At 46.1% G+C, this 26,840-nt stretch overlaps 1 protein-coding gene and 1 pseudogene across 4 annotated transcripts in view; one reads left to right on the top strand and one right to left on the bottom strand.

The window, feature by feature from the left end:
• Nucleotides 1-26,840, top strand: part of RPH3A (rabphilin 3A) — a 319,927-nt gene that overhangs the window by 183,539 nt on the left and 109,548 nt on the right. For 2 of the 4 annotated variants that reach the window (XM_021714276.1, XM_008061743.2), the window contains exons 1-2: nucleotides 21,415-21,809; nucleotides 21,970-22,090. The gene's annotated coding sequence lies outside the window, so the exon portion shown is untranslated. Of the gene's footprint in view, nucleotides 1-21,351; nucleotides 21,810-21,969; nucleotides 22,091-26,840 lie in introns of those variants that run through there. The other 2 variants (XM_021714275.1, XM_021714274.1) reach the window with 2 other exon arrangements.
• Nucleotides 8,151-9,455, bottom strand: LOC103264097 (annotated as a pseudogene).

The raw sequence follows: 26,840 nt of genomic DNA, 5'->3' as shown, positions 1-26,840 counted from the left end.
CTTCCAAACTAGCAATGGGAGCAATAGAAGACAGGGAAGGCAGGGGAGGGGCCGTGGAAATAGCAGAGTAAACAGAAGGCCCAAGATCAGATGATAGAAGGAATTTCAAATATAGCAGTGATTATAATAAATACAAATGGTCTAAACTCACTAGTTAAAAGATAGAGATTTAAAATGGGGCAAAAGTCAGCTATATCTAATACATAAAAACAGAGAAAGGTTGAATTGAGACATGGTCTTTTTCCAGGAGTGGATTTATAATTGTGTCAAACACATCTTTTATCTCAAATTACATTTCCTTCTTTCTCTGGGGGCTTTATAATAAAGCAGACATTGAGTCAGATTGACTGGGCAGAAATCAGGAGTGAGAGAGAAAAGAAAGGAAAGAGCATTTATTGAGTCTGGTACTATACTAGGAAAAAACTGGTTTAGGATAGGAATGTATATCCTGGTATAGATTATTGGTCAAGGGCTCAGACTGTGGTGTCAGACAGATCTGGACTCAGTTCCCAACTCATTTAATCATTCATTTACTCATTTAACTAATATCTACTAAGCATCTACTATGGGCTAAGTAATCTGCTAGTAAGTCACTAATCTCTCTATGACTTATTTTCCTCTTTGTATCAGTTACCTATTATGAAAAACAACCACAAAAACCCAGTGGCATATAACAATAAACATGTCATTATGGTTTGTGAGCCTATGGGTGGGCTGGGTAGACATGCTGATCTGAGCAGAGCTTACCTCATCTTACTGAGCTCACGAATGAGCCTGCAATTAGTTGATGGGTCTCTAGGAGTTGGCTTGTCTAGATTGGCTTTAGCTGAGAAAATTGGTTCTGTCTTCTATGGCCTCTCTTCTTCCAGCAGGCTAGGCTGGACTTATTGTCACTGTAGAGGAAAGCATGAGAGAGAGAGAGAGAGAGAGAGAGAGAGAGAGAGAGAGAGAGAGAGAGAGAGAGAGAGAGAGAAGAAGGTGCAAGATCTCTTAAAATTCAGGCTTATGTCATTCTTCCTTTTAGAGGCATGGCATGGTCTTGCTCTGTTGCTTGGGCTGGAATGCTATGGTATAGTCATAGTTCACTGTAGCCTCAAACTCCTGAGATCAAAGGATTCTTCTCCCTCAGTCTCGTGAGCAGGTAGGACTACAGGGATGTGCCACAATACCCTGCTAATATTTATTTATTTATTTTTTGTAGAGATGAGGGTCTCACTATGTTGCTCAGACTAGTCTCGAACTCCTGGCCTCAAGCAATCCTCCTACTTCCGTCTCCCAAAGTGGCGGGGATTACAGGCATGAGCCACCATGCTGGAACTTTTCATATCATTCTATTGGCCAAAGTGTGTCATAGGTCAAACCCAATTCAAGGGGTGGAAACATTAACTCCACCTCTTGATGGACAGAACCGCAGAATCACATAGCAATGTGAAGTCACATTGCGATGGGTATGGGTGCAGGGAAAGGAAGCATTTAGGCCATTTTTGCAACCAGTCTACCACACCCATCTAGTTATGCAGAGATAATATTAGCACCTACTTCTTTGACTTATTGTGAGAATTCACTGAGATCATGCATATAAAGCAGTAATTTTGAGCCTGTCTTGCAGGAGACCCTCAGCAAATATTAGCCATAGCTGCTGCTGTTGTGATCATTAATGTTGTTATTATTATTGATCTGGGTCCTCCCCATCCCTGGGCATCAGCTCAGTGCAGTTCAGAGGTTCAAAACCCCCAGTAGCTCTGCTTCTGCATGCCCGGTTGCTTTTCCTCTTAATAAAGGAGCAAGTCAGTTGATGGAAAACTTCCTTGATTTCGTGAACGCAGATGCCACAGTGTGTTAGCGTCCTTTGGCCATTAGCTGTCAAGGCAGCAAGGCAGGGATCTATTTAAAGAACACGTAGGTGCCTTTGCTTTTTTGCCGTCAAAGCTGTGCCAGGGATGGAGACACATCTGAAATGGGGGCAGAAGTGTCCTGACATGAGACAGACCCTCCGTTTGCCATCGGCAGTCACCCAAGAAAGGGGGATTAATTGCCTAGTGAGGTGTGGTTTCCTGGTGTTCATTAATGATGCTGGCAGCTGAACATGAATAGCATAGTATTTATTTTTATTTCCAAAGGAGAGAGATGGAACCTCAAGTCAGAAATGCAGCCCAGGCTGCAATTTTACTAAATTCTACCGTCCGGCTCACAAGACCTTAGCAGGATGGGTGCTCTTAGGATGAGCTAGGAGAAAAGGCATTGATGGGCTTTGGCTTTGTTGGGGCTCTTGTTTATTGACAAGAAAAGACATGTCAAGATGCTTTTCATCATGTAGGATAAACCTCAACCGTGGTTAATATCACAGACCTGATATCACCTTCCCCTCTGTGGTTGGGGAGGTGGGAGGGTAGTGGGGGAGGGGACGCCAGCATTTGCAAAAAGAATTTACATTTAAGGAAACAAGCTTAACAAATTTATTGATAGAAACCCCTATGAATCTTAATTTTTTTTAATAGAAGGGAAATACCTTCTTTTGAGTTCCATTCCCAAATACAAGAAGAGCCAGAGATAAAATGTGTTAGTGATTCATCAAAAAACAGGCAGATTTTAGCTTCTCTTATTTTTAGAAGTAGCTGTCTAGGTACTGGGTTCTGTCAAATGAGAGAGGGATTATATTTGGAAATCCTAATTATGGAGAAGCTTCTTTAAAAAGCAGCCTGAAGCCAAACTGGCTCCCACTGATGCTTCTTTGGTCGTTTCTTTTCTCTCTTTAATTCTTCTGACAGCCTGAAAGGAGTTCACACATAGAATTAAAAGAATTCATTTTGCCCACCCTTGATGTTTCCTGGACTTTGTAGATCCCCTCCAGAAGCTGCAATCTCATCCTCTGGCTGTTACTTTGAAGAATAGTGTCAAGAAATTCATAAATTTAATTTTTAAAATTGGAACACCCAACTCAAATGGGCTAAAACAAAAACAAAAACCGAGAGAGAGAGAGAGAGAGAGAGGAATGTATTAGTTTATTTTATGGAAAGGTACAGGAGCTTCAGGCATGGCTGAATCCAGGTGCTCAGATCATGGCATCAGGAATCAGTTTCTCACATCTCTCTCTCTCTTGCTTAGACTTTAGTTTCAGGCTGGAAGGTACAAAGAAGTCTCCTGGCAGCTCCAGACTTACATTCTACCAGCTTAGTGACCCCAGTGAAAATAACATACCTTTTTCCTAAGAATACCAGGAAAAGTTTCAGATTGGCATCTCATTGGCTTGCACTGGGCCAAATGCCCTTCTCTGCACCAATCATTGTGGCCAGGGGGTGAAATAGATGGATTGGTTAGGCTTGGGGCATGTGCCAACCCCTGGAGTAGAGGGAGGCATCAGCTCCACCCAAACCTCTGCCCAGAAAGACTGACTATGGGGTCAGGGGTGATTTACCAGAAGGACAGTCAGGAGAAGGGACACGTGTGCTGACCAGGCAAAGGTGACCGATAATCTTTGGGAGAAAGTGCTAGTCCACGTCTTCCAGGATGCAGACTCCAAGATAGGATGATAGGATGAAAAATGCTATAATTTCATTTGGGAGAATGCCCATGAGCGAAATGAGGGAGGAAACCAGTGAGGACTTAAAGAACCATCAGACCCCAGGTGAGGGGGAGCAGGAAGGGAGGCTAGGAGAGAGCAGTCAAAAGAAGGTTCCAAAGGGCGTAGAGAAGTTGCTGTCAGGGAGTCCCATGCCTCCTAGGGACAGGCCTGCTTCAGTATCCCTGCTGCAGTTGGTTACTGGCTGGGAGCAGCCCATGGGAGGCCTGGCCTCATTTGCACTGATGGATTTGAGTGCACAGCAGCTGGGGCCCTCGGCCAATTAGGCTTCCATGGCTGGAAGTCTGCAAGGCATTTGCTCATGGCTGCCACAGACAGTAACTGACATTTATAAGAATCACATAGATTAAAAGGCATTTTTATAGCTGATAGCTTACTTGATTACAAATATTATTACCATCCCCCCTTCCATTGTACAGATGAAGAGGGTGAGGCAAGACATTGATCCAAGGCTGTTCACTGTCAGTGAAGATGTGGACTCACACCCTGACCATTGCCTGCCTAGTCTCACACTCCCTCCGTACAGGGTTGTATGATGTCTCCTTAAAATCCATGTCTACCTGGAACCTCAGGGTGTGACCTTATTTGGAAATAGAATCTTTGCATATATAATTATTTACGTTAAGATGAGGTCACACTGGATTAGGGTGGGCTCTAAATTTGTGTCTTCATAAGAAGAGAGACATAAGCTGGGCTTGGTGTCTCAGCCTGTAATCCCAGCACTTTGGGAGGCCAAGGTGAGTGGATTGCCTGAGCCTGCGGGTTCGCGACTCACCCGGGCAACTTAGCAAGACCTTGACTCTACAATAAATAAAAAATTAGCCAGGCATGGTAGTGCGCACCATTACTTCCACCTACTTGGAAGGCTGAGGCAGAAGGATCGCCAGAGCCCAGCAGGTCAACACTGGGGTGGCAGTGAACGTGCCACTGCACTCCAGTCTGGGTGACAGAATGAGGCTCCAACTCCAAAAAAAAAAAAAAAAGAGAAGAGAGACATGGAAGAAACAGAGGAAAAAGAAGAGAGACATGGAAGAGACAGAGGAAAGAGGTTGTGGGATGAAGGAGGCAGAGACTGGAGTGAGAAGCCACAGGCCAAGGAACACCAAGAACTGTCAGCCACTACCAGAAGCTAGAAGAGAGGCAGGGAAAGGAATTTTTCCTGGAGGCTTCAGAGGGAGCATGACCCTGTAACACCTTGAGTTTGGACTTCCAGCCCCCAGAGCTCTGAGGAAGTACATTTCTGTTGTTTCAGTTATTCATTGGTGGTTATTTGTTATGGCATCCCCCAGGAAACTGATACATCATTCTAAGAGAAGCTGCTTCCCTCTAGTTCTTCTCTTTGTGGTGCGTGATCCTGTCCTTTCCCCAGCCCCACGGGTGCCACTGATTGGATAATTCCAAAGCCTAGGCTGACCTTGTGGTCAGATGACCGAGGCACCAACTGTTGGGTCAAGAAGACTTTATCGTGTGCAAGTATGAGGGAAGTAGCTGAGGAAAGAGATATGGTCACGTTGACATGGTCTTGTTTTCCTGCTGGCAGGATGTCATGACAAGGGCACTTCATCTCTGTGGTCCTCTTTCCCAAAATTCTTAGCTTCAGTCTAATCACAAGAATCATCAGACAAACCAGCAATTCAGAGGCATTCTATAAACTGTGTGACCTATACTCTTCAAAAAGGTCAAGGTCATGAAAAATAAGGGAAGACAAGCACACTGTCACAGATTGGTAGGGACTAAGGGACATGACAGCCAAATGCAATGTGGGATCCTAGAACAATAAAAAAGATGTGAAGGGAAAACTGGCAAAATCCAAATGAAATCAATTCAGTTAATGGCATTATACTAACGTTAATTTCTTAGTTTTCACACATGTACCATGGTTATGGATGATGTTAGACATTAGGGGTATATGGGGGGACTTCCAGCACCTCTGTAAATCTGAAATCAAGTTGGGCTTGGTGGCTCAGCCTGTAATCCCGCGCCTTTGGGAGGCTGAGGTGAGTGCATTGCCTGAGCCCACGGGTTCGAGACCCGCCTGGGCAGCGAGACCTCATCTCTATAATAAATCAAAAAAATCAGCCGGGCATGGTAGCACATGCCTGTAATTCCAGCTACTTGGAAGGCTCAGGCGGAAGGATCGCCGGAAGGATCGCCGGAGCCCAGCAGGTCGAGGCTGCGGTGGCCAGGAGCGGCCACTGCACTCCAGTCTGGGCGGCAGAGTGAGTCTCCAACTCAAAAAAAAGAAAAAAATCTGAAATCAATCCATAGTAAAAAGATTATTCAGAGGGGTGGACGGGGAGAGAGAGAGAGACAGAGAGAGAGAGATAGAGAGAGAGAGAGATTGGGGTGGGGGGAGAGATTGAGAGAAATACCCTTGTGACCATTCAGAGCAGGGAGAAACATTGGTTTATGATGTACCTCTTCTAAATCACATGAGGTATGAAGAGACTTCATATACTATCCTTGAATATATCTGTCCGCACATTCATCATCTAACTAGTATTTATTTAGCATTTATTATATAATTATACAATATTCTAAGTGCTGGGTGTGCAACTGTGGACAGACGATTCTGTTTCTGAATTCATGGAACTTTTTTTGTAGCAAAAAAGCAGACTATCATCTATCTATCTATGCATCTGTCTGAACTAACAATAAGCTATCAGATGGGGATTAAGTGTTTCAGAAAACTATGAAGCATCAGGGGGGAGGTGATCAGAGAAGCGTTCTTTGAAGAGGTAACCTAACAGGGACATGAATGACAAAGAAACCCGCCATTCAGAGAACAGGAGAATGTGCAGTCCAGGCAGAAGGCACAGCTGATGCAAAGACCCTGAGGTAGGAGCCAACTTGAAGTTTTGATAAACAGAGGAAAAGCCTGAGGCTGGAGCATAGTGGGAGACAGGAGGGTGGTAGGAGATGAGGGCCAAGGGGCATGGAGTGGGTGTGGGGGTAGGGGATGGAGGGCATGTAGGCCAGGTAAAACCATTTTTGCAAAACACAGTGGGAAGACACCAGAGGAGTTTCACGAGAGGGAATGGTATGTCCTGGTTTGATTTTCAGCAGACGGCTGAGGAGGTTTTTGCAGCTGCCCAGGCAGGCATGGATGGTGGCCAGGAGGCTAGAGCAGGGCTCCGTGAAGTTTTCCTTCACAATAAACCTTCCTTTCACAGGGCTTTCTGTTTCTTGCAGTCAAATATGTGCTGATCATGACTCAGACTTTCTGATGCCACATCTGTTATTTCCTCACCATGCTCCCAGGTCTTCAGTGAAATTGGCAACATTTTCTTTCAGCGTATCTTGCATTTCATATTCCTTGTCTGTGCTCCCTTTTCTCCCCTCTGTGTAACCAGCACTCTAACGTCTCTCTTCTTGGGGCCTATATTGGCCTTGTTTTTGAGCAAAAACACCTCCTGTCCCCTAGTTTTTCTCTTCTTCCTTCAAAACTTACCTGTCTTGCATTCATTATCTCAAACCTCTTCTCCTTGCAAGGGATAAGCTGATCAATGTAATCTTGCTAAGCTAAAAAGGAGTATTTCTTCAGATAATATTGACATTTTCTTTTTTTTTTTGAGTTGGAGTCTCACTCTGTCACACAGACTGGAGTGCAGTGGCATACTCCTGGCCACCGCAGCCTTGACCTGCTGGGCTACGGCGATTCTTCCACTTCAGCCTTCCAAGTAGCTGGAACTACAGGCGTGCATTACCACGCCCAGCTAATTTTTGATTTATTGTGGAGATGAGGTCTCATCAAGTTGCCCAGGCGGGTGTCGAACCCACGGGGCTCAGGCAATTCACTCACCTCAGCCTCCCAAAGGTGCGGGATTACAGGCTGAGCCACCGAGCCTGGCTAGACATTTTCATGATGATTTTTATTGCCTTCAGACTCAGCAAACATTTGTTTTGCTGAGCTCTCTATGGGCCACCTCTATACAGGCCCTTTCAAATGTCTTAATCCCCTTTGGCTCTTATAAACTTCTGGGGAGGTAGCCACTTTCATTCCATTTTACAGATGAAAATGAAATGTCTCAGAATCTATTTTCCCTTTGCTTGCAGTGAATTATGGGAGTATCAGGATGAGCCAATGAGGAGAAACAATTTTGTGTTTGATGCTCTGCAAGATTGACTTGAAAATGACATATAAATTCTTATAAAATTACCCTCTGGAACTTATCTGGTTCCCCTCACAAACCAGCAGGCATTTCAAGTACAGTCGAACTTGTGTCCCCTGGGGTTTCCTCTCTCTTCATTTTCTCTGCTGGGAAGGGCTAGTGAGAGGCTCCCGGGTTTGGCATCTGAGTGAGCAGAACTGTTCCCTATGGCTGTGACTTTAGAGCCATCAGCTTTGGGGTGGGGGATTTGCAGTTCCCCCTCAACCATCCCTTCCCATCTTTTCCCCACGCTTTCTCTTCTGTATGGTCCAGGTCCATGACAGGGGCCCTGGAAGGGTAGGGGACTGGATTTCTCTGTTTAGTTTCTTTTTAGTTTTTTTCCCAGTGTTCAGATTCCTGTAATGACCCCCATCTCCCTGAAGGGCAAGTACAGGCAGCTAGGCGATGGCAAGAGAAGTTCACCTGAAGATCTTGCACTGATTGAAGTCTTTGCCCACATGCTGGAAGACTCCCTCCTAGGAAAAGAACTCTCGCACCAGTGTCTGGGCCTCCTCACTTCAGAATCCAGTTTTCTCCATGTGTATGACTTGTAGTCCACCTGCCAATCTGGACTCGTTGCAAAGGCAAGCTCCTGGCCTCGGAAGACCCAGACTCCAGAAATGGAGCTGTTATTGTTGGTTCCAAAGAGGATGACACTGGCAAAGGCATTCTTCTTTAGCTTGTCCAATCGCTGGAGCATTCTAGTGATGAGGTTACAACTCATAAAGGTCTGGGTGAGCTCTTCAGGGAAGTGGTATTCAGAATACCACAGGGACCAGCCATCCTTATCAAAGTGCTCCCCCAAATATGGCAGTGCCACAGAGAGTATGTCCTTGTTGGAGTACTTGCACTTAAATTCATCCAACACAAAGGTACTGTTGGACAGGTGACAAAGAGATCCTTGGCCTTGGGCTCAGCAGCCAGGGCCTGCTCACATTTGTCTACCTCCTCCACAGGAGTAGGGGCAGCTACCTTTTTCTCCTCCCTCCTCTCAGTCTGGGTCTTCTGCTTCAGTTCCCGTGAGCCCTTCTCTTTCCATGGGATGTCCCTTCCAGGCTGCTTCTCTGCATACTTTTTGGCATCAAACTGGGTCATTTTCTCATAAAGTTTCTCTTCCCCCAAGACAGCATGGAAATGGGGCTGGTTAATGTAGGTGAGGAATCAGTGGTTGGTATTAGGAAAGACCTGGCAGAAAGAAGACTCCAGGACCTGTTTATAGAGCCACAACAGGGTGCACACAACCGTAATGTCAGCCAGTGTCACTCGTTCACCCACCAGAAAAATTCTCATCTTCAAGTGAGCATCCAGCGGCCCCAGAATTCACCTCACTTCCTCCTTTGCATTCTCAGTGGCCTGTATGTTGTGATGCATGATGCCCAAAGTGGGGAACACCCAGGTACTGACTGGGGACACTGTCGTTATCAGCAAAGCTCACCCACTGCACCCCTGGGCTGCTGCCTCTGGAGTACTTCCATGCAGCTCCTTATTGCTCACAGAGTAGGCAAAGGCATTGCACTCACACAGAATCCATCGTCACCCTCAAATGCTGGAACCTTGCTGGCAGGAAATTTGCAGAGAAATTCAGGGGTGTGGTTGGTTTGACCAAAGTAGAAATGGAGTGATATGGAGAGCACGCGGATCTGAGGCCTGATGTACTGAGCAGCAATGAGGGCCTTGAAGGCACTCCAGTTTTCAGAATATGTGTATAGGGTCCCAGCCACCATGGTGATTCTCTATGTAGTTTCCCAGATGGATGGTGATGGTGGACGATCCGTGAGCTGTTGGCACAGCCCAGAGGAAGAATCTCTAACCCAGGAAATAAATAGCTCATAAAATGATGCCCATTCATTCATTCACTCAATCATTCATTCATTAATCAACTATTTACTTGGTATTTATTCCATGCCAGATAATCATGTTAGATATATAAGACAGATGTGGTTTCTGTCCTCAAGGAACTGACACAGTCAGTAACTCCAGCATTGATCTTCTGGGATGATGATCTAGTCTAGGTCTTCCTGCTTATTTAAAGAAAGAAGCATCTGGAAAACATGGGGCTTCTTGCAGAATCCTCTTAACCACTGGCGTATTCCATTGGTGATAACACAATTCAGCGTGGTCACGTCTCCCTCTCTCCTACTGGGGGTCACAATGGAAGGAGATGGGTTGTTACCTAGAGGTTAAACTTTGTGCAATGAAGACAGAGAAGAGGATACACCCACTTTGAGAGGAGTTAGGGAAGGTTCTTGGGGAGAATGGACAGGCGCCCTGTTCCTGGCCTGTGCTGGCCCTTTAGTGTTGCTCAATATAACCTAGTGCTTGAGGGCATGGGCTTTGACATCAGACAGACGTGGGGTGAGGCCCTGCTTGATTACTTGCTAATGTATGAGTTTAAAACAGATATCAGTCAGGCTCGGTGGCTCAGACTGCAATCCCACATCTTGGGAGGCTGAGGTGAGTGGATTGCCTGAGCCTGTGGGTTCGAGACCCGCCTGGGCAACTTGGCGAGACCTCATCTCCACAATAAATCAAAAATTAGCCGGGCGTGGTAGTGTGCGTCTGTAGTTCCAGCTACTTGGAAGGCTGAGGTGGAAGGATCGCCGGAGCCCAGCAGGTCGAGGCTGCGGTGGCCGGGAGCAGCCACTGTACTCCAGTCTGGGCGACAGAGTGAGTCTCTAACTCAAAAAAAAAATAAAAATAAAAATAAATAAAAAATAAAACAGATATCGTGCCCTCTCTGAGCCTCAGTCTTCCCACTGGAAAAATGGGGATTATTTTTTGGATCTACTTTCAAGGGCTGCTTTAAGTATTAATCAATATTCAGCATGTAAAGAACTTAGTTGAGGTCTTGGGAATTTGCTATTATCATTCTTCCTATATTCTGAGGTGACTAACAGAATCACAAAAGAAGAATTTCATTCTGGACGGATGTAATCAGGGAGGTCTCCTTGGAGGAAGTGTGCCCTCTGGGTCTCTAAGCTTGCCAAGAACAGGGTTATCATTTTTTCGCCCTTCTGTGTTCTTAGCATCTGACATATAAGTCAGTCCTCAACATATGTTTGTTGAGTGAATAAATGAGTGACTAGCCAGGATCTTGAAAGAGGGATAGGTTTTGCACGTGGAAAGGACTTACGGGCATTTTTCTCTTCCCAGGGACTGAATTTATTAGCGGAGTCAAGCCATTAATAAATTAATGATGATTAATAAATTACTGTAGATAAATAACAATCTCCATTAACATGCTATTGTGCCTTTTCAGGGTTCAACCAAGACTATCATGGTGTGTGGTGCCACCTCACCTCAATTTATTTAATGAAATATGAGATATGCCACAATTTATTTAAATGAGCCCCTACCGTTGGACACTTAGGCTGTTCCAGTTTGTCGTCATTATAAGGGATGTCACAGTGCTAACCCTCGTACAGACATCTAATCATTTCCTTAGGTTCAATTCCTGGGCAGGGTCTCATGTCTCCAATGGTGGGGATGTTTAATTTTTTGAAGCTTTTGTATATACCGTGCTAGATACCCTCCAGAAATGCTGTACCAATTTCCCTGCCACCTGCCAGTCAGCCCATCTGATTGCTAATCATCCACCCGCGAGATGGGCTCTCACCATTTCTGCAGCACTTGTCACTTCCTTCGCTGCTTGGCCAAGGGGAAATCGTGGGGTGTGCGAGGCTCTCCCTTTTCCAAGCCTGCTGAATATCTGTCGTGTCATGTTAGGATTACATAAGTGTGATGTTGAGAAATCTCCTCGGAGGAAAGAGACTCCCCAGATGTAGGAGCCAGTGTTGGAGCAGGGAAGGAGAAATGCATGGGGCATTGAGATGCTGGTCATGTGACATCCTCCTTCCCTCCATCCCTCTCCCCAGCTCCCCTAGTCTCCTGTGGAGGTAAACGTTTTCAACCTCTTCCCACCTCACATGCAAAACAGAAATAAGAATCCTCCATCCTAGGCCTCCCACATCTTTTATAACTCCTGCCCCACTGTTTTGTAATTTGAGAGCTCTTTTCTATATCTCCATTAGCCTGTAGCTTGGAAGGGTGGAGTCTTAGTCATTTCAGTACCACCAGCATCTGGCATAGGATAACAGTAAAAACCTGGCCAGGTGTGGTGGCACACACTTGTAATCCCAGTACTTTGGGAGGCCGAGGTGGGAAGACTGCTTGAGCCCAGGAGTTTGAGATCAACCTGGGCAACATAGCAAGACCTCATCACTACAAAAAAATTAGCCAGCCATGGTGGTACGTGCTTGTAGTCCCAGTTACTCAGGAAGCTGAGGCAAAAGGAACTCCTGAGTCCAGAAGGTCGAGACTGTGGTGATCGTGCCACTGCACTTCAGCCTGGGTGACAGAGAGAGGTCTTGGCTAAAAAAAATATAAAATAAAATATAAAATAAAAACCTAATAAAACGAAGGTAATAACAGCAGTAGCTAATGTGTTGGGCACTTACTGTGCCAAGCCCTTTATATATTGTTTCTCATTGAATGATCTCAGTAAATGAATGATGTAGGTATTACTATTCTCATTTTACAGATGAGGATGCTAAGGTTTAGATAGATGGAGTGACTTGCCCAAGGTCGCACAGTCAGTGAGTGGAAGAGGCAGGACTTGGAGTCAGCTCCCTCTCAACTATTCTGTTAAGAACTTGGTGATGGTCTCAGCCACCAAGTGGGAAGCCAACGTTCCCTCTGCTCCCTCCTCAATACTAGCTAATTATTGGGAGACTTTAACAGATATCTGTTTCCAATGGAGCTGAAAAATCTGGTTTATTCATCTCCAGGGAAAAGTCAGACTGGGGTTTGAAGGGATCTTAGGTGAGTGCTTTGAAAGACCTACCTGGAAATAGCTCTCTCTCTCTCTCTCTCTCTCTCTCTCTCTCTCTCTCTCTCTCTCTCGAACTCCCAGTCTCTAATCTCAGTGCTTGGGGTCCCTCCTTTATAGATTCAATCCTTTTCCATCAGTGTTTAAGGCTCCTTTTGAAAATGTAGAGTCAATAAAGCTGGTGGGGGGAGCAGAAAATATAGAATCTTCCAGCAAATGTCAGCCTCCTCCATCCTTAATGCCTTGGCGGGCATGAGGACATTGGAAAATTTTCTCCCAGGGTGCTGTCCCTTACTCTACTCTTTTCTTTCCACTTGTCCACATTCAACCCAGCTCAGGGCCAACCTTCCTCTCAGGCAGGTTTCCTGGCCTCTCCCAGTTCATTCAGCCTTCTTCTGCCTCTTCTAGTCACTGACTGGATGATATTGGACAAGTCAGTCTGCCTCTTGGAGCCTCAGCATCCTCCTTTGTAAGAACAATGATGATAATAATAATAATAATAATAGCTCTCCCTACAGCTGCAACTCTGGCATTACTCTTCTGGAACGATTATGCAGCCCAGGTACCCCTAAAATTGTTCAAAGACAGCAACATCCTGCAGATATGGGCTCCTTGCAGAATCCCATGTATTGTTGGCACATTTCATTTATGGTAACTAAATATGCAATTTTGGGTGGTCAGATGGCCCCTTTATGAGATTTCAGTAGCACAAAAGATACAAGCATCCATCAAAATTTCTAAAAATAATTTGCTTATTCAACATTGACCCAACATGCACAAGACTGAGCTGTGTTTTTGGCATGTCCAGTCTGGTGGGGGAGCTAGTTTTAACGTGGGGCAATCATAGGAAGCAAGTTAGGCTCTGTCCTAGGTGTTCAGATGAGGAAAATACATGTGGTCAGGCTTCAGTGAGTGCCAGTGATTCATGTGCTGTGGGTCAGATTCTGGAAAGGACCTGGGAGAGGGAGGATGCTGTGTGCTTCCATTACTCCCTTTGCCTAAAACCATGAATCTGGGTTTACTGGCTTTGCTGGGTCGCAGCCCTGGGAGACAGTTGCAAAGGGGCAGTGGGGGAAGTTAGACAGGCAAACCTAGCCTGTCTGGAGGACTGATTTCAGGGCAGATAATGCTATGGAGGTGCTGGAAATGAAAGAGAAAATCACATTTATTTTTGCCCTACATTACATTGCTTAAATAAATTTGCATAGAAGAAAACATTATGTCACTGCTGGAAACAGGAACATGATAATTTTCTAATGCACTTTAAAGTAAAAATGTAATATCCAAACATTGAAAAAAATACATGTCCATAGACCACTTGGCATCACCTTTTGGATTTCAGCACAGCATGTATCACTCCTTGGAATACTCCTCTCTTCAATAATAAAATAATCAGCACAATGGCAACAATACTAAAGATGATACATATAGGGCTTCCTTTGTGCTGGGCTCTGTCCTGAGTGCTTTTACATACATTGGCTAATGTGATCTAATGACAGCCTTGTGAAGAGGTGATATTATTCACTTTACTGATGGGAAAACTGAGGCATGGGGAGGTTTTTTGTTTTTGTTTTTGTTTTTAGCAGCTATCTCAAGGCCACACTGTTTGTATGTGGAAGTGAGATTTGAACCATGGCAGCCTTGCTCTAAAACCTGATCTTTTAATCATTTCATTATACAATCTCTGCTGTTTCTGTCTTTCTGGTACCTACAGTCATTTTGTGCTGGGCATTTTCTTGAGGATGGAAAGAGTCTAGTTAGCACTTAGCACACAGTAGGAGCTTAATAAATGGTAGATGCTACTCATTATTTAGAGTATACAAAACTCATTCCCATTCATTAGCTCAGTGAAACTTCCTGGTCACATTGGGAGGTCAGCAGGGAAGGTATTGTGATCCTACGTTACAATTGAGGAAACTGAGGTTCAGAGTATGCCAGTGACATGCCCAAGGTCACACAGCTGGGAAGTGGGGGAGCCATGACTCAAACCCAGAGCATCAGAAGGCAAGTCAAAGTTCCTTCCTCCAGCAATGCCTTGTCTGATGATGTAGCATTGACTGATTAATAATATTTGTTGGTTTGTCTTCAAAACTTGCCTTGCCAAATCCTCCTGTGCTTTGTAATCACCTTATATTTTCCTAAGGAGGCTAATGGGCTCCCCAAGACTTGCCCCTTTTCCTGGTGGGAGGGGATCTGTCAGGGCACAGAAGCCAATCTTGGGGAGACAGCAACTCTCTCTCTCCCCGCCCCTTGCTCTCTCCCTCTCTCTCTCTGTCTCCTCTCTCTCTCCACTCTCTTGCTCTCTCTCCCTCTTTCTCCCCCCTCTGTCTTGCTCTCCCTCTCTTTCCCTTCCTCTCTTGCTCTTTTCCTCTCTCTCTCACTCTTTCTCTTGCTCTCTAATCTCTCCGCATCATTTACTTGTTTTTTGACTGATTCCTTGTGATGAGTTGAGCTCTTGGAAAGCTGCCCTGTGACATTTCTTCCCTTTTGTGTTCCTGATGATAGCATTTCCCTGGAGGCCCTCAGAGGAGAAGGAGGAGGAAGGGATGAAGAAAGCATGGACACCCTTGTGGTGCTGTCTAGCGACAGAGGCTGGTGGTCAGGCAGATGCTCTGCGCCCCTTCTCTTGTAGGGCACACACACACACGGCATTGTCCAGAACAGGCTGTAATGTGGTTCCTTTGGCTAAGTGGGAGCTCGACTGTGATCCCTCAAGCTGATTTGCTCCAGGCATCTTGTCATAAGGTGTGCTGGCAGACTGGCTGGATTAGTTTCCTCTTGCTGCTGTAACAAATAGCCACAAAAGTAGTGACTTAAAACAACACGGTTTTATTTTCATACAGTTCTGCAGATCGGAAGTCCTCCAGTCAAGGAGTCAGCAGTATGTCTGTGTTCCTTCTCGAAGCTCTAGGGGAGAATCTGTTTCCTCATCTTTTCCAGCTGCTCACATTCCTTAGCTCGCAGTTCCTCCCTCATCTTTAAGACCAGCAGCATGGCACTTTCACATCTCTGCCCACCTCCCTCTCCTTCCTACACCTCCATCATTCCCTCTGCTCCCTGAGGCTAGCCTTCCTGCCTTCCTCTTCTAAGGACCTTAGTGATAACATTGGATCCACCTGAATAACCCAGAGCAATCTTCCCATCTCAAGATCTTTAACTTAGTCACATTTGCAAAGCACCATCACCGTGTAGGGTAATACATTCACCACCTTTGGGAATGAGGACACAGGCATCTTTTGGGACCATTGTTCTGCCCACTCCATTTTCTTTGTTTTTTGTTTTTTTTGAGTTGGAGTCTCACTCTGTCGCCCAGACTGGAGTGCAGTGGCCGCTCCTGGCCACCGCAGCCTCGACCTGCTGGGCTCCGGGGATCCTTCTGCAGTTGGGAGCCGGCCATGGAGGCCTGCCTGAGCATTAGGGATCCAGGCAGGCTGAGGACCCTGAGACCACTAGGACGAGTTCAGGAGCTGAAGGCCCATTGCCTCTTCCCTTCTTTGCTGTTTTGGCACGTTCCACTAGCAGGGACTTTGATGATCTAAGCATGAAGTTCTGAGAGTACGACAGGCATGGCTTACTTTAGGAGTCCATTGTTCCTGTTTCTCACAGACTGTGGTTTCGGCTTTAAAGGTAACATAATTCAAACTCAGGTCACATTTGGGAGCCTTTAATATGGTACAAGCTTCTTTAAAGATTTAATAGTATATTTGTAGAATTAGTATATACATACAAAGTGCTGTTTCAACCTTAATAATACAGATAAATATATATCTAGAGCTACTAGAAATGGCCCAGCACAAACTTTGGGCCACATTCCTAAGGGCCCAGCGCATACTTTGGACTAGGCTGCTTTCCTTTTAACTGGGTTTTAGCTACAGTTAGTATAGTGTTTTTTTCTACTTATTATAGAAATTGAATTTATTTTATTCATAGAAAGTATTGTAGAATAGGTTATGCTACATTAGTAAATTATGTCAGTTCAAGTATGATCAAACATGATATTTTGAGGTTTAATAAAAATACAGCTAACTTTAGAAATTACATTGTTTCCACTTTCTACATTTGCAGTTTTGGCTTTAATACAATTTACAGTTTATATTCGGGTTTTATTTTTAGCTTTATTGCTGATGATCAGGATTAGGATTTAGAAATTTTTATAAAAGTTAAAATAGATTTATAGGATTTCAGAACAGCCATTTTGTTAAGAGATTGTAATCAATTGTTCCCAGAAACGGCCCAACATGATCTTTTGACTGGACCACATTCCTTAGGAATTGGTTTGGGTTAGAATTAAGAGTTTCTATAGTGTAGGTAGAATTAGCGTGAAATAGAGAAGAATTGGGATTTAGGTTGGATATTAGGGGTCGTGTAAGCATAGGTTTTAAAAGTTATTGATTATTAGAATATTATGATATTAGAATTGCTGTATTGCTTTTAAGAAATATTAACCAAACATGAGGAACAGTGAGATAGTTTTGGGATCCCCATTCATCATACTCCAGGAAACACCTGGCGGATGGGGGACGCCCCTCATCCACCTGGTTCTATGCTCATGTAAATGTCTTGTGATTTAATTGGGATTGCCCTTCCTCTTACTCCAGGAAACAGCTGGTGGGTAAGGGATGCCCCTCATTAATTGGCTTTGTGTTCATGTAAAGGTTTTGTGATTGTTCTTCCTCATGCCTGAGGAAACACCTGGTGGGTAGGGGGCACCCCTCCTGCACCAGGCTTTGTGTTCACGTGAAAGACTTGTGAGACTGCCTGTGTAAAATCTGGGGATAAATACTCGCTGTAAGTTTCAATAAACGGCTTCTGCTCAATTCACTGAACAGTTGTCCACTTTCTTTTTTTCTCTTTATATCTATCCCTCCATCTTTCTTTCTTTTAATATCTATCCTTATAGAAATGCCGATGCCATCACACCTTCCAAGGGACCACTTAAATCTCTTTTGGGGGCTGCCTCCCCCAAATTCCACCTCAGCCTTCCAAGTAGCCGGAATTACAGGTGCACACTACCATGCCTGGCTAATTTTTTGATTTTTTATTGTAGAGATGAGGTCTCGCCTGCCCAGGCGGGTCTCGAACCCGTGGGCTCAGGCAATCCACTCACCTCAGCCTCCCAAAGGCGCGGGATTACAGGCTGAGCCACCGAGCCCAGTTACCACCCCACTTTCTAAGTGAAATGGAGCAGTCTTCCTTTCTGGGCTATCTCAGTACCCATCTCAGATACATCTAAACGGAGACAAACCATTTAGATTCACACCCTGCCCTCTTGCTTCTTCCTGGCTATGTTACCTTGGGCAAGTCCTGGGATGGCGCCATGTCTAACTTCCTCATCTCTAAATGAGTAAATAATGTAACACTGCTCCAACGCCCTACTATAAGTCACGGATAGTGCTGGGGTGATTAAACATGGCACCTGATAAATAATAAGCACCCCCCCCAAAGGGAGAGACTGTTGTAATTAGGGATGCCCTACAGCATAATGATTATGAACTCAGAGGGTCTTGGGGTCTTGGTTCAAATCCCAATCTCATCACTTATGAACTAAATGACCTCAGGTGAGTTGGTTTAAGTTTCTGAGACTCATTTTCCCCATTTGAAAAATGGGAATAAAACCATGATCATCCTAACGCAGGATTGTTGTGAGGATAATAACATGGTGTGCATGCATAGTTATCACTACCAGCATCATTTTCCATCCTCTTTGTGGATGGTGGAGAGTCTTCATGGGCTGCCTCTCACCTCAACAGAACAAGGCATCTTGCTGAATCCGGTACCCTGAGGAATCTCTTTGCAATACCCCATCTTTGAACGAAGACTCGGAGAGCATCAGAGCCTGGCCAGGCTCAGCCTTCAGGAGACTGGTTTCAATGCATCTCCCTGCTGCAGGGCCAAGAGGCTGTCAGTACTCACAGCAGCAGCTGGTTCTGTGAACAGAGTTCTCCAGAGCACTAGGGACAGAAGAAGGGTTTGGTGATGGTGACTGAGGAAGTGGGGAGGGTGGGGCGGTGGTCCCTGGGAAGGTAGGGTTTATTCCTAGATGGTCTGGACACCAGGGAGGATGCAGAGATCTGGTTTCAACCATATTATTATTTTTAAATTTTGCTGCAAAGCCATTGTTTCAATGAAGGCTTGGGCAAATGCCCAGTATGCAAAGCAGTTAAAAGCACAACTGTTCTACTTTCAACCAGGGTTGGGGGTTACCCCAGGTCTCCTCTTCACATCCATGGGGGCCTCCAGGAGGCCTGGTTTGAGAAAAAACTGACAGGGATGTCAAGACACAGGCTTTGGAGTCAGACCTAGGATTTGCATTCCTGTCTCTGCTATGTGTATGTGAACTTGTGGGCCTCACTTCACCTGTCTGAGTCTTAGTCTTTTCATCTGAAAATGGGGCAGTAATAGCACCCACCTCATGTAGTTGTGATGTTTGGAGAGAGTAGCTGTAAAGTGATTAGTATAGTGCTTGGCACATGGTAAATGTTTAGGCATTTAGCAGGTGGTAGCTGTTTTCATTCCCTAAGGGAGAGCTGAATTCATGATAGGTCCTCCCAGAATATATGCTCAATACAAGGGAAGATGTGAGGTGGAGTAGAAATTACTGGAATTGGAACCGAAGAGGCCTGGGAACTACTTGGGTTCTGATTTCAACACCAGTATCTTGAGTGACTTTTGTCCCTCTCTGGGCTTCTTGAGTCACTCTTCTAATGTTTATTGAGGGCTTACTATGTGCCCAAGTCTGTTCTATGTACTAGAACACAAGTCCTAGCATCTGAAAGGCTTAATGATATACTCAGCTCTGTTACTTCCTAGCTCTGTGACTGTGGAAAGTTCACTTCTCTTGGGTCCTCATTTTCTCCATCTGGAAAGTGAGACGAATGATTTATGGCACAGGATCTTCCTAGAAAATATTCAAAAAGATCATGCCAAAAAATTGCAGCATGCATTTGGACATAACTCTGAGAGGAAGACATTCTGGAACATGGGGTTTGGAATCACACAACTCTGGGTTTGAATCCTGTGTCTGCAATTTTCTGTATAATCTTGAGCAAGGGATTTAATTTCTTGAGTCTCAGTTTCTTCATCTGTAAAATGGGGATAATAACACTACCCTCAAAGGGTCATGGTGAGGACTCAAGAAGATGATACATGTTAAGTTCCTGAGCACATAGTAGGTTCTCAATAACTGCCATCTTTGTCACCACCAACATAATCATCAACATCATCACCATAATCACTCTCAACACCATTACTAACTAATTGCTGTCATTATCATCACAGTGACGATGACCACCACAACCACCATCATCCTCATTATTACCATCTATAAAATGAAGTTCAGTGGCTCAATTCTATAATCCCAGTAATTTGGGAGGACTGGGCAGGAGGATCACTTGAAGCTAGGCATTCAAGACCAGCCAGGGCTACATAGTGAGACTCTGCTGCAATAATAACAATAATAATAATAATAATAGTAATAATAAATTAGCTGGGCCTGATGGCTTATACCTACAGTCCCAGCTACTCAGGAGGCTGAGGTGGTAGGATACCTTGAGCCCAGGAAGTCGAGGCTGCAGTTAGCTATGATTGCATCATTGCTCTCCAGCCTGGGCAACAGAGTGAGAGTCTGTCTTAGAAAAAAAAAAGTCTAAATAGTCTCTATGATCTGGACATTCTGGCATTTTAAGCCTTGGCTTTCATGGGGAGAATTAAGCAACAAATGTAGTAGCTCACCCTGGGCCACCTGGATGGGAAACTTGAGATGTGAGTTTTCAGTAGAGACAGTTCTCCTTCGCTTTGCAGAGTAATTCCGGGCAGATCTTGGTCTGTCTGAGATTCCCATCCTTTCCCCAACATGCACCCCATCCCACAGTTGGCAGAAATAGGACCCTTGCACCCTGCAACACTGGGAGTCATGGGAATTTGTACCTCATTTTACATTTCCCTTTTTAATAATTTTATTTCATTGTCTATAGTGTGATTTCACTTCAGAAACCCAGTCTGGATTTTGAGGATGGGTCTTTGGCCAAGGCTCAATCTACTTCTTTAAACCTAAAATTTCCCCTCATCCCACTTGAAATTTCTCTTCAAACCACATGCTGAAGAGTGAGATTGGCACATGCCTTCCTGGGTCTGTGTCAATTCCTTTATCCTCTCTGTCAAAACATTTGCAGTGCAGGACAGGTTACAGATCATGGAATCATAGCAACCCACAACTTGGGTATTCCTAATGCCTATCTAGGAAAATAATGTAGTCATATACTCATTTTACAGATGGGACTTGGAAGCATTAAATGACTTTTCCAAGGTTGTATGGGACTGGATCTGGCTTCCAGAAACCTGTCAAGTGCTTATTCCATGAAGCTATCCTGCTCCTTAGACATTTCCATTTCATAAGCCTCAGTTTTTCTGCTCTGACTTCTAAGTTACCCTGGGTACTGGTCAGAAATCTACAGCACTATGGGTGAGGACAGGCCAGCCGGACTGACCTTTGGGGAGAAAACCCACTTGGAGACCCCTGCACTGGCACTAAATTCTTCTCTGATCAGAGAGGAGCAGCGAAGGTCTGGGGGTGTGTGGGAGACGGGGTGAGAAATTATAGCTCCTTTGATGGAAGATTGAGCGATGGTCTTAGAACAAGTGTGCAGTAGGTAGGCTGTCACTGAGTGTGATGTCGAGAATACCGTCCCCACCCTTCTGGACTCCCCCTTTCTCCTCTCTAATCATCCAATTACTTAACTTATCTGCCTGAGGGGAGGGCGTCGCTTCCCGTTCATCCCCTGCTCCGCGGCATCTCAGCGCTGTCCGTGGTGCTGACCGCCAATCCCCTGATTGCCATTTCGACCAGCTAGGATCTCTGGTGCGCCCAACCTCCCCTCCCGGCCTCCCACCTTCCTCTCTCCAGGCACTGCACACATAAACCACAGTGGGAGACAGGCTTGGTCCCTTGCACTGGGAAGCGGCTGCTCCCTCCCTTGCTCACACAGGGTTTTGCCGTAGTGGTGGCAGCGCGGTGGAATCCGGCACTGGGGAAGCAATTGATTCGTCCACTGCCAGCAGCCCAGAGTTGCCTACGCGGACTGAAGAGGAAAGGGGGGGGGGGGCGGCGGAAGAGGGAGAGGGAGAGAGAGGGAGCGAGAGGCTCGCAGAGCAAAACCCTTCATCCATGTGGAGGACAGTCTGAGGGAGCCACTGTCTTCGCCTCGTCCACTGACTCACTGGCTGGTCTGAGTTTTCTCCTCTCCTGGCAGTGGTATTTCTTTTTGTCTTGGTCCTGCATGATTTAGGGGTAGTTGGTGTGTGTGTGTGTGTGTGTGTGTGTGTGTGTGTGTGTGTGTGTGCATGCGCGTGCACTGGCGCTTTGATTTTATTTTGGGAAGAGTAGGAGAGTCGAATGAACAATTTTCTTTCAGGCACCTCCGCTGAGCTTTCCAACCAAGTCATCAGGACTTAGCATCTTCCTACTCGGCAGAGAAGAGAGGAGTTGGCAAGAATTTGGCTCACCCGTTCCCCCTGCAATCCTCTGGTGTCGCGGTAAGTGCTATTCCTGTCGGTTGTGCAAATGGGCTAGGGGTGTTGGAATCCCTAATGAGAGATCTGTGCACGAGCCAGTGAGGTAAAAGGTAGTTGGGAGCATAGGGGTATTGAGGAATGACCATGTTCATTTGCCCACATGCTGCAGTGTTTCATCTCCTAAGCAACACCCCAAAACCAAATGAGACTTCGGCTCAGTGCCCGGGCAGGGGATAAAATGTGCCCATGTTTTAGGCAATGCCATCAAGACTGTGACTTCTGCCCAGTCTGCCCTCGGCTTTGTATCAGCTGCTGTTGAAAGTAACCAGCAGTTCACTCAGTGAATTAACCCTTTGTGGGGCTGGGCAGTCTGGCATAGAGGGTCTCTGGGTGTTCTGATTTTGCAGGTGAGCATCTTGGCCCTGGATGGGAGGAGGGTCACCTGAGGCTGGAAGTTTAACTCTTGCCTGTGCATACTGGGTGAGCTTTACATAGGACCGTCTTCCAGGGACAGTTGAGTAATTTAACTATGGTTCTTTCCTGAGATGGGAGCCATGGAGGGACTGCACTTTGCTTGGAATGAGTGGTCAGACAGCTAGAAGGGTACAACCAGCTGCCAGCAGAAGATGTTTTATTTTCACAGGTGGTGTAACCTGTAAGTGATCGAATGGGGGGAGGGGCTGCATCCTGGCCCTAGGTTGGAGACTCTATCCTTGAGCCTGGCTCAAAGTAAGGATGAGAGGGTTTGTTCAGATTCTGGGAAAAGGTTCCAGGATCCAGCTTCAGACCTGTTCTGGGGCAGACTATACCCCTAGTTTCTTTTTCTGACATCCTGATAGGGTAAGGCTGCACCAACCTGTTAGTGAGTGGGAAGTGATGGTGTCTTGCAACTGAATCCAAAAGCTCACATTTAATTTTCAAGTGCCCTTGCTGCTAATCTGTGGCCCATCAAAAGGAGATTTCTCTTTTGCTTCATGCTTTGATTATATCTATCTTTCTGGAAATGAATGTCCTTATTTTTAGCATCTTTGCTATTATCTCCAGGCACACTCCAGCCTTCCGCGCCCCCAAGGATTTCCTCGTTAGGCTCGTGCTCTTAGAGGTGGGAGGAATAAAACATCAGCCCCAGAGATTGGCGTGCCTGAGGTGGAAGCAGGGTCCACTTGTTCTTTCTCTCCAGTTCCCAAGCCAAGTGGGGGCACCAAGATCCTCCAGCATGCACCTGCTCAGGCAGGACACAGGAGGCAAAGGGGAAGGGTGGCTGGGTGGTTAGCACCAAAGATTTGGTCCCCAGAATTTTGAGCATCTCCCCTGGCTTCCCTTGCTGGGTGACCTTGAAGAGGGAGTTGCCTTCCTTTCCTCCCTGGAAAGGCTCAGATGTGCATGATGAATATGAGGAAATCTGGTTCAAATGAGGAGTCACAGATCCAGCCATGGGGGAGATTTAAAATGTTGAAATTTGACCAGAGTGGCTGGGGTCCTGGGGTGGGGGATTTTAGGGATCTCTGACTGTACTGTTAACCCTTTCGTTTCTGGATTCTAGGGAGATTTGGGAAGAACTTGGGAGGTTATCAAGGGAGCTACAAGGGCCTCAGGACAATAGTACCACCCAGGACTGGGATATTAAAATATTTTAACAATGGGTTCAGCCATGCATTGTGTGCCAGCCCAATTGATGTTGCTAGGACTGGGTTGTCCAGATGTAGACATGTCCCAAACATCTTTCTGCTGCCTTACTTCCTTCAGGTGGCCACAATCCAGGAGGCTGCCCTCCCTCCTCCCCCGTTATATCTGAAGTGGTGCATTGTGGTGCGCCAGACAGAGGGAAGCAGAAGCTTCTGGAAGGAGACTTGAACTTGGGTTGGTAGACCTGGGTTCCAGTCCCAGCTCTGTCTCCTATTTTGGGGCCTCAGTTTCCCCATTATGCAATGAGGCAGTCTGTCTAGGTAACCCCAGACACCTTCCAGTTCTGAGGTTCTGTGGCTATGTAATAAGGATGTGTGTGTGTGTGTGTGTGTGTGTGTGTGTGTGCACGCACGTGCGTGCCCACACTGCTAGGAAGGGTTGGCATTATGAGAATTTATCCTATTTGGGGTGATTTGGGATGGGGGAGTATTTTGTGAAACTTTGCAGGCTTCTAGACTCCTGTGCTCAGCTGGAAAGTGGGCTGCTTTATTCTGGGTCTTAGATGCATAGACACACATATTTGGCTGTACTTGAAGGCCCCATAACGACTCTTGGGGGGGACGGCAAGGGTCCTTTTCAGAACTTCCACTCTGAAAAAGATGCATATACACCCAAACATACAACACTTGATGGGGGGTTCTTGGATTCTCCTTACTGGCCATCTGAGGACCCCAAGTTCAGAACCTCTGATTCTGGGGGTCCAGAGAGGGAAAGCAGCTTGCCCAAGACTACACAGTGAGTCGTGGCAGCAACATATGAATCCACCAGCACAAAGACCCCTCATCATCCACCAGCATCATCCCCTCACTCCAGGCTCTGGCAGTCCCCACTCAGCCAGGAATGCAGAGGGACAGCACCTAGCAGCACCTCTCCAGCCGGTGCTGCTGTCAGGAAGCTTAGCCAAAAGGGCAGCGGTGGGCATTTCCTCTCTTGCTGGCAGGAGAGGCAGGGGTCAGAGCTTCTGCAATTCCACAAGGGTGGCCTGGAGAGTCAGTCCCACCGGCCTGCTCAGTCTGTTTTCTTCCTGCTGCTCCACATGCATGCTGGCAGCCTTGTCTGAGGATATGTTTCTGGCTGGGCTGGCTGTTCTGGGGGTTATTGTAGAATGTGGTATATTCCTCTTCACTTAACCCTTTCCCTCTCTGTATGTGGGTCCTAGAGGGTTTGTGACTTCTTAATAAAAACCACCATGATGTACGGACCTGTTTCTACTCTTCATCCCCTTCCAGTGGGGAGCTGGTTTTAAGTGCACATAACTCAGGAGCTGATGGGAAGAAAACAGCGTGGTTTCCTTCCATTAAGAGTTATGACTGTTACCTGGGTAAAAATAATTCCAGGACCCAGTAATGGTGGACTGGAGCTGGTGAGTTTAAATAATTCAGCTGCCACCCAGGATGGAGAGCCTTGATGGGCTGAGATATTGAAGAGGCACTGCAGACATAGCCTCCTCCTTCCTTTGCCTCACCTTTCTCTGCCTCCTTAATCAGCCAGGGGCTGCAGTGTGTGGTCTCTGGGGGCAGTCAGACCCTAGTTCAAATTCTGACTCCAATGCTTCTCTGCTGTGGGACTTCAGGCAAGGCCCTTAACTTCTCTGAGCATTGGTTTCTGCAATTAAATGTATTAGGGTAGCATGATATAGTGGTTAGGAAGGCGACAGAGTGAGACTCCAACTCAAAAAAAAAAGAGAGTCAAAGCTTGCAAAGTGCCAAGTATTGAGCCTGAGAGGAAGTAAGTGTCCAACACATGTCAGCAATGGAGAGAATGATGATGGTGATGGTAACAGCAAGATCACTCGACCAAAACAGGAATAGGATGGGGTAGGGGAAGGTGAGTTCTTTGGGCCAGTTGTACAGCTGCATGGCCCAGGAGAGAGAGGATGAGGCTAAGGGACAGGAGCTTCTGGTCCCACTTATTCCCTACTGTACTTCTTATGGAGTTGTTGCAGGCCCCCGGAACACAGTTTCTACATCTGTGAAATGGGCATAACGACTCCCTCTCCCTCAGGCTTGTGAGGCTCCAAGTAATGAACTGGGCAGTCGTGAGTACAGCTGTGGGCCTTGGAGGAGGGGTCAGGGAGGAGAAGCCCTACTCAGAGTCTTTTGTCTCTCCAAATCCCTGGGAAGCTTTTGCTGAATCATCCCAGCCTGGGAGTTCTGAGTTGTGTGTTTTCTCTAGGAAACCTGAGCTTGCCCTCTCTTCCCTTGGAAGCGCTTTCTCTGCCCCTGTGCTCCTTGAAGGGGTCCTAAGGTGCTACAGGGCATGACCCTTAAGGGCCAAGGTGGTACTGTCTCTGTTTTGGGGTTCTTTGTCAGCACACAGCAGGTGTGCAACAATGACTTCCTGAATGAAGGAATGAAGCTTTGATTGACTAGTGAACATGTCAGTTCGGGGGCTACCTTTGGCCCATGGTCCAGCTAGAGGCTTGCATGCAGTAGGTGCTCAGTTAGTGTTTGTTGATTATGATGAGTCATTGACGAAGAGTTTGGAAGGACCTGACTCTCGTCACAGATCTGCTACAGGCAAAGGACAGACCTCTGTCTCCTCCTGTCAGAGTGTTCATTGTGATGTATTCATGTGTTGCACACCTATTGAATGCTTGGCACCATGGTGGGCATTGGTAATCAAATATGACAAAGACACAATCCCTTTTGGGACTTAAATAAGTGGCTACCTAGAAAATGTGACCTTTGGGGGGATACAAAGAGGGCTTCCTCAGTTACCCCAAGACACTTAATTCATGACTACTGAAATTCTATTATTAAAGTCTCATTCTTTGTCAGGGTTTTGCCCTTGGTTAAAAGGCAGATGCTTTGGGGAGGGTTAGTGCATCCAGTCTGATTAATTAGTCATTTACACTTTAGTGAGAAGTTATAAGGTACTCCCTAAAAGTGAGGCGGGCATGCTTTTTTGGAGCAGGGAATGGGGTTTGCACATACTAAGGTCACAAGTAAAAGAGGAGCAAAGAGCAAAGAAAGGCAGACATTGCTGGCTTCACACGCTGTGGGGGTAGAGAGCTCTTGATGCCCAGAGGAGTCTGATTAGCCTAAATCAGGTGTTCATCTACTGCAGTGGTTCTCACAGTGTG

This window comes from Carlito syrichta, unplaced genomic scaffold (genome assembly GCF_000164805.1).
Source record: "Carlito syrichta isolate Samal-C Ts95f unplaced genomic scaffold, Tarsius_syrichta-2.0.1 Scaffold305566, whole genome shotgun sequence".
NCBI classification, from domain to species: Eukaryota; Metazoa; Chordata; class Mammalia; order Primates; family Tarsiidae; genus Carlito; species Carlito syrichta.
This window is presented reverse-complemented; position numbering and strand designations above follow the sequence as displayed.